Here is a 9,593-nt window from a genome sequence, read left to right on the forward strand (position 1 = left end):
AATATCCTATAAAAATTAACCAATGGCAATAGAATAAATTTATCCCTTTTCATTCTAATACATTTGGAAAGAAATGACTAATATACAAAATATACGCTATCATACAAATATAATATCTACATACACACACATACACAACTGAATATATGTATATTTATATATATGCATGCATATATATCCATATATATTTATATATATATATATATATATATATATATATATATATATATATATATATATATATATATATATATATATATATATATATATATATATATATATATATTCATTTTTGTGTGTGTATGTAAATTTCTGTAGATAAATCTATGTAGTTATCTCTCTATGTATACACATTTAAAAGTATATGTGTATATACATATTTACTCCCGTACACACACACACAGAGAAACACATGTATATGTATGTATATAAATTTCACATTCGTGTGTATGCTTGTGTGATGTTCTACTAATGTGCGTATGTGACCACGTTTGTGCGTATTCTTTGTATCCACATGTGAAATTGTTCTTAATCCATACCATTCCCAAGCATGTCTTTTCAATTTGTATATCTACAAAATCATATTTGTTATATTTATGCATTTATATCGCTTAGTGATGATTGAAGACCATAACGTGTTTTTTGGTATTTATCTGCATTTGCTTTTTTTATATTATTTGTTCACGTATTGGCTAATTTCCATGGCATCCATGTGAAATCAGTTTAAATACCGTATACATAAATGTAACAGTGAACTCTCATATTGTTCATAATGTGTGAATTTGCCCATGATTGGGTTTCAATAACCAGAAAAGAAATGAGTTTTATCGATTCAAATCCAGTTTCAATTGGATATGATAGAATTCAATGCTGCATAAATATTGTGTTCTTTCTTATGACACAAGAACAATGATACAAGGCTTTTGTAAACATGAAACGCTTAAAATGAGAAAATTGTTTATGTTTTAATATTTTATATTTATACTTGATAATTGTAGTATCAATGAAGAAGCATTTTCCAAAGTTGCATCTAATATTTCATTGAGTCTATTTATTTATGTTGATTTCGAATTTTGTCATAGGGACAGCAATTGCACGGAGGGTGTATGACCATGACATTTACCCCAGTGTCCAACCGGAACTGATTTTAGCAACCGAATTCAGGAAGAATAAAAGCAAAGCCGATCTCGGGGGAATTTGATCTCAGAACATAACTACAAAGTTCTGCAATGCGTTTTCCTCGGCATGCTAATGATTCTGTCAGCACGCCACCTCAGTCTATCAAGTTATATTGGTTTCAAATTTTACTTCAAGGCCAGCAATTTGTGGGAGGGGTTAAGTCGACCCCAGTATTCAACTTCTACTTGGTTTGTCGAACCCGATAAGAAGAAAAACAAAGTTAACATCAGCGGAAAATAAAATTCAGAATGTAAAGACCGACGAAACGCCGCTATGCATTTTGCCCGGCGTGCTACAGACTCAGATTGCTCAGCGACACAGACTATTTGCATATATTAAAATCAATGTAAAGTTTAGATTCTGTACACTTTTTATGCACGAATCTCTAATAATATTTCCGAAAAACGAGGCTAGATATATAACCTTATAATATGCATTGAATCCTTAAACGCAAATTATTAATAATAACCGAAAGATATTTTATTTCTAAATTTAACCGATGCTGGAGTAGTTATGTCCCCGTAACTTAGCTTTTCGGTAAAAAAGACGATAGAATAAGTACGAGGCTTACTAAAAATATACGTCCTGGTGTCAATTTCTGCGACTATAACTCTTTAAGGCGGCAATCTAGTGTGACCGTATTCAAATGACTGAAACAAGTAAAAGAATAAGAAATAAAAGAAGAAAAGAATATATGTCATTCGGCCACCAGTTGGGATTGCTTTTACACTGAATAATTTGAAGTTGCTGTTGGTATCATTCGGCATTAATGTATTGTATCACACATGTTTCATTTAGCAAAATATTCGAATTTCACATATTTCCAGATCTATACAATAACGTAAATACAAGAAAGAATTTTACACAATCGATTCATCTGCTCGTAATCGGAGACAAATATCTCCTGCAATTACTCAGTTCCCTTGAAGGGAAATGATCCTTGCATGATATATACATAAATAATGAATGTGGGGAAAATAATCCGTTTTGTTTCTGTACATAGAACGTCATTGATAACATATATATTAAGCTATTGATGACAGAATAAAACCAATATGTACATCAGCAATTAAGAGACAAACACATTTTGGATCTTGTAAATTACACAAGATTTACTGACACTAGCAGCTTATTCTATTTGAAATATCTTTCCCTGAATACTTTATACGTTTGGAATGTGCATAGAAGTTAAATGCAAGACAATTTTATCTAAGGAAAAATGTCTGAAAGTAATATGAGTTTTCAGGAATGATGCTTAAATTACGCGAAGGAAATGGATACCAAACAACAATAAAAGATAGAGATAAATACAGAGTCTGAGAGAAAATAGAATTGGCTAGACAAAAAAACATCGGTATTTTAATAGTGTTTGTTACAAGCCTTTTCTACTCTAGGCACAAGGTCCATAATGTTCTACTGTATGCACAAGGTCCAAAATTTTGAGCGGAGGCCCCCAGTCGATCATATCGACCCAAGTACGCAACTGGTACTCAATTTATCGTTACCGAAATGATGAAAGGCAAAGTCGACCTCGGAGAAATTCGATCTCAGAGCGTAAAGACGAACAAAATACATCATGAAATAGTAAACTGCTATTTACTTGTCAATTATTAACAGATTTGATAACAACTTGCCACAACAATATGAAAACTATGAAACTTTATAAGCAAACATAGCTAATGGCCATCAAGAAAACTTCCGAATTCTTCCTCAACCAGCATAAAACAACGCCAAAATCCTTGTATATCAGTCCCCGCATCTCAAAGATGGATGGTGAATTATAAGTCGTTCACAGAATATTCACAGCTGCAAAGCCTTTAAACATAAACTACCTTGTCTGCTGCCAAAGAACAAGAAGTATAGTAAACAAAAAGAAAAACGACAACATATAACGAAGAAACAAAATATGTATGTGAAGTTATTTACAACTGACTTGTACATTTGTGATATCTCAGTTTTTCACTGACAGCATTTTCCTGGTGAATTCGAAATTTGCAAATATTTATAAACAACTTCAATCAACATAAAGACAGTTGACGAACGAAACAGTGAATATCTGAGTAATGACGTATACATGCATTATGATAATATTAATACTAGATACACAGGTGTACATACGCTAAATATATCGCAATATTACTTTCAGTCTAAACGCACGGCTTACTGCGGCAATTGAATTTCCTCTGCACGCTCTGCATTAATACTATCATAATGTATGTATACGTCATTACTCAGATATTCACTGTTTCGATCGTCAACTGTCTTTATGTTGATTGAAGTTGTTTATAAATATTTGCAAATTTCGAATTGACCAGGAAAATGTTGTCAGTGAAAAACTGAGATTTCACAAATGTACAAGTCAGTTGCAAATAACTTCACAAACGTGTTTTACAGAAATACATTACGCATCTAAACAGAGCTTGTGAATAAGTAAACCCAATGAATACCAGTGTGCAGCTTGTACTCATTTCACCGACCTCGACAAGACGCGAGGCAAAATTGAGAGTGGCGGAATCTAAACTCGTGACATAAAGACGGAGTAAATGTCGCAAAACTTTTAGTCTGGTGTATTAGGAGTTCTGCCAAAGAAGAAAGAGATGAAGAAAAAGATGATGATGATGTGGAGGATGAAGAAAAACAAGAAGGAAAGAAGAAGATATGATGAAGATGATGATGATGATGATGATGATGATGATAATGATGATGAGGAGGAGGAGGAGGAGAGGGAGAAGTAGAAGAAAAATACGAAGAAGCGGAAGAGGGGAAGAAAGATGATGAGAAGGAGGAAGAAAGATGATGATGATGGTGATGATGATGATGATGATGATGATGATGATGATGATGATGATGATGATGCTGATGATGATGATGATGATGAAACGAAGAAGAGGCCGAGGGAGGAGGAGAAGAAGAAGAAATAAGTAGAGGAAGAAGGAGAAGGAGAAGCTACATAATCAAAAACAAGAAACTAAGACCAACTGAAGATATGATTACAAAACTCAAAAATTAATGAACTGATGTTATGTTTAGTTATGAACATAACATCACTCACAAATGAAAGAACAGTCAGGAGACAAGTTTTAGGCACATTGGATTAATAACTAAAACAGCCTTAACTACGTCTTAATATGATAATAAGCATCATTAATTAATGTTACTTTACTAGAAAGAAGCTATATTTGCCATAATCTCACTAATTGCGAAGCGAAATGACATACTAAGTGGCCAATGGTAGACAAGAAAATGAAGTAAAGTACTGACTATTTAAAATATGAGCTCCAGATTCGATAAAGGAATAAATCTATATTCAAAACAAATATGTAGACCATGAGAATTCTGTTGCCAGCTTACTCTTAGAAAATAACTTCTCGTAACAAAAGTACGTTATGATCGGCAATCGCAAATAAATACAGTCGTATTTGATATGAAGGCAACAACAAAAACTTGCTCATTTCCTAGTAAAGCGAGAAAATATTCCAAGTTCTTAAGAAGGATAAACCAAAGAATGTTTTAAAAATTCCAATCATCAGCAAAATAGGGGCCTGAAGAATTCCACGGCAAAGTGAAAGCAAGAAAAACCTTTACATGGCCATTGACGCATAAACCACAATGCTAGGAAAGTGACTTAGAGAATGGTAGAAACCGAGGTCAAAATAACAATACTTTTTTCTACTCTAGGCACAAGGCCCGGAATTTTTGGGGAGGGGACAGTCGGTTACATTTCCCCAGTACGCAAATGGTATTTAATTTATTGACCCTAACACATGTAAGACACAGCTAGTGCAGTGTTAATTTTGCCAAAGAAAACGCTTCTTAACAGAATGCTATATCTAGCATAAGATATCTGCAAAGGACACAGGAAAATTTTTCAAATGTTATGACCTACAGCCAGGGAACAACAGAACTCGCTGATTGTAAAAAGAGGGGCAATCCCATCATAATTTATCCGTTGGAAATGATGGAGATTCGATGGAGAAATATATAACAAATAACTAAAAGTTAAGAGGATACAGAAAACGTACTGACAGATTACTGAACAGATTTTATAGCATGTCATCAATAAGATTGAAAATCAAAGCATTGCACATAACCATAGCATCGTAGTTATAGCGTGAAAACACAAAATGAAAATAAACGTATTGAAAACTGAAACTTTTTGTACATAATTTTTCTACTATAGCAGGAAGCCTTCAAATATTGAGGGAGATGGATTCTAGTCGATTACATCGACCCTAAACCACAGTTGGGTCTTTATGTTATCAACACCAAGAGTACGTAAGGGTAAGTCGATTTCGACACAATTTGAACTCAGAACGTGAAGACCGGCGTAATGATGCTCAGCTTTGATCCAGGCGCGCGAATGATTCTGCCAGCCACCTCTACGGATTATGCGATTTACATCAATTATTATATCAGTTATCTCTTACAAACTTTGTAATTTTACACCATGATATTCTTCATACACGAAGATATTACTATTCGATATAAAATATTCTATTTATTTTGACACATTATTCAGGCAGTCATTGCAAATGATATTACTACAAAATATTTTGCCCAGCCATTTGTCATGAGAATAATATAGAATTTAGAATACAATTTCATCAACATACCAAAGCCATGATCTACCATCTTTCATTCCTTTTTGTAGCTGGCTGTGCTAAATCACTGGCTTAATCATCATATCTAATGAGATGTATTATATTTATGGGTGTTTTAAAACGAGTGACAACTGAATTGTATATAAATAAGTACACACACACACACACACACACACACACACACACACACACACACACACACACACACACACACACACACACACACACACACAGGGCGGTTTTCCGCTAGCCACTCGAAAATATTTTCATATTTGATTCCCAATTCTAATAATTTTTATGATATTTTACGTGTAATTATTTCTTTTCATAATACTGTTCACTTGCTTAGTAAATATTGCTATCATTATTTTATCCATTATTATCTCTCTTTTTTAAGCAGTCAATTTGTTACATATATTTCTTATTAATAATTAGCACAACTTACATTAATAATTGGTAGAACTTACACAGGTATGCATAGATAGATAGATAGATAGATAGATAGATAGATGGATGAATGGATGGATGGATGATGGATGGAGGGATGGAGGGATGGAGGGAGGGAGGGAGGGATACACACACAATTCACACACACACAAAAGTCTGGTGCTGTGAGAACACATGAGAATGACGTTTCCTTATTTTTCCAAATATACTCAAATATAAATTGATCTAATATACGATATCATTCATTCGGAATGTGTTGAAATGGGCCAAACAATTCAATTCCACACAAATATATGTTACTTTATATATAATTTATGTGTTAATTCTATTTACTGAAACTTACTAACAAGCATATTTTGCTTTAAAGTAGTATCTCCTTGTAGACACAATTGTCAGTAATCATACTGTTTCCATTTCTCTCAGCCAATATTTTTACATACAGCTGACCATATGAGCAGAATTGTGTCGCCTTCTTCCACACACATATACAGCGTCACAGAATCTAGATTTCTTCTTGGATATGGATTGCCACCTATCCAACTGGACGCTATCTGTAGGCCAGTTGAGCGAGCTAGACAACCTTGTTAATTATCATCAAACATTAAGGAAAGTGGAGCCGTTGTGGTATGAAGCGCTGACATTTAGACGTTTAGACGGGGGATGCATTCCACCAGCTTGCTAAGACCGCCTTCCGACAGCTATCTAAGCTTCTCCTGCTCTCTGATCTCACCCCATACAACCAGCAGTCCCTATCTTCCACCATCCAAGTCTTCCACCATCCATGTATTCCACCATCCATGTCATCCAGAATCCATGTCTTCCCCCATCTTCTCATCTTCTACTCTCCCACCTATTGCCACTAACCTCATCAGCCTAAATCGCCACACGCCCCCAACATCGATAAACCTAAGAACCCCGGCCGCCCCATCGATTCTACGTGTAACTTCCCCACAGAGCATATTTCTAAATACATTGGTCACACACTTTCCCTAATTTTTCAGCCATCCAACGGCACGTAATTGTCTCAGACTATACTTTTCCTTTCTCCAGATATTTTCCACTTATCTCTTTCTAAGAACGAAGAGACATACTCACAATGCCAACCCACACTCTTTCTCCTATCTTAAACTTTCTTTGGGCGTCATTCCAATACATTCATTATGTACATTACTTTGACTTCTGCTTGATTTACATACATACATATATATATATATATATATATATATATATATATAAAGTGTAGTATATTGCCACTTAGGTGTGGCTGACCCCTAGGGGTGGATGTTACTGTTGCTTTTAGCCCCAGGAGGACATCTCCTCCAGCTGGCTTATCGATACACGACTGTGTCCAAGGGATAACTTCCCTTGGCAAACAGGACACAGTCGTGTGTCGATAAGCCAGCTGGAGGAGATGTCCTCCTGGGGCTAAAAGCAACAGTAACATCCACCCCTAGGGGTCAGCCACACCTAAGTGGCAATATACTACACTTTATCGTGCAGTTACTGTTAATACTTCATTTAGAGAATTAACATATATATATATATATATATATATATATATATATATATATATATATATATATATATATATATATATATATATATATATATACATATATATATATATATATATATAAATAAGACAGGATGTGTGTGTGCGTGTGTAAGTGAATGTAATTTATGCACGTCCACAAATTAGCACGCATGTCGCTCCTATTTTAGGAGGACGTTCGTCACGAACCTAGCTGTAGTTTCGTCGAATTATTTTTCCCGAAGTACCCGCGGATAGCGGTAAAAATCGAGTTTCAACCATAACTTCTACAAATTTTGAAGGTTTGCTAACATGAATTAAGTCCCTTCTTGCCATAGCGAAGTGAAAATGTGTGTGTGTGTGTGTGTGAGGGAGTGATAGAAGTTGTATGTTGATGTATGTGTGCGTGTGTGTGTGATGGAAAGATAGAGTTTGACAGCGTCTAACAAAAAATGTGAAGAAAGAGTGTGAGTGAGGGAGAGAGACTAAGTGACAGGTTCACCAAAAATAAAAATGTAAAATGTTTTATTTTCTTAAACACGATAGATATGTATGTATATATATATATATATATATATATATATATATATATATATATATATATATATATATATATATATATATATATATTTCTATATATCTACTTATATGTACATATACAAAACATACAAATATATTTATGCATATATATATACATATACATGGTTATACATATCTGTATCTATATCTCTCTGTTTATCTATCTATCAATCTATCTATCTATATGTATATATATATATATATATATATATATATATATATATATATATATATATATATATACCGGAGTAAGCACATGAAACGTGCAACAAGGTGGAAAAAAGAGTACTCAAATACCAGAGGTAGAGTAATATGCTTTATTTAAAAGCACCAGAAATATAACAAAAGACTGTTACTCTGAGTTTCACGTTCCCGTTCATCGGACAGTTTTGTTAGAAATGGAACAAAACTGTCCGATGAACGGGAACGTGAAACTCACAGTAACAGTCTTTTGTTATATTTCTGCAGCTTTTAAATAAAGTATATATATATATATATATATATATATATATATATATATATATATATATATACATATACACACGCATTGAGTCAGACTGACATAATTACCGTTTACAGTTCGTATTTACTCGAAATATTAGGGAAATTCTGGGGAAAACGATATGCAGATACGGTGTTAAAAGAGTATAAGCCACATGAATTGAATTTCAGAAGTAACGGAAAATAATAGGTCGATCGATTTGTAAACTACAGAATATATATAAGAACATTTCCTAAGGTTTAAGAATACGCTCATTGAAAATGAAATATGGCCCTTTCATCCTATCGATATTCAGAGAAAATAGATCTTAGCTTATTAACATTCTTGAATATTCTTTGGGAATATTATAAAAAAATTCGTATTTACTTACAGAAAACTTTTAATGAAAAAACAACCTATAATAGAAAAATTATCAAAAAAAACAACTGTTTTGCAGACATATTTTTTTATGGTGAAACACAATATCTTGGCATAGATGCGTGCACGCGCGTTTGAGTGTGTATATGAATATATGCACATATGTAGGCGATATAGACATGTATATATACATATACGTATATATATATATATATATATATATATATATATATATATATATATATATATATATATATATATATATATATATATATATATATATATGTATACATATATGTGTGTATGTGTGTATATATATATATATATATATATATATATATATATATATATATATATATATATATATATCTGTATATATACATATATATATACATAT

Source organism: Octopus bimaculoides, chromosome 18, assembly GCF_046866305.1.
Source record: "Octopus bimaculoides isolate indiv1 chromosome 18, ASM4686630v1, whole genome shotgun sequence".
NCBI lineage: Eukaryota > Metazoa > Mollusca > Cephalopoda > Octopoda > Octopodidae > Octopus > Octopus bimaculoides.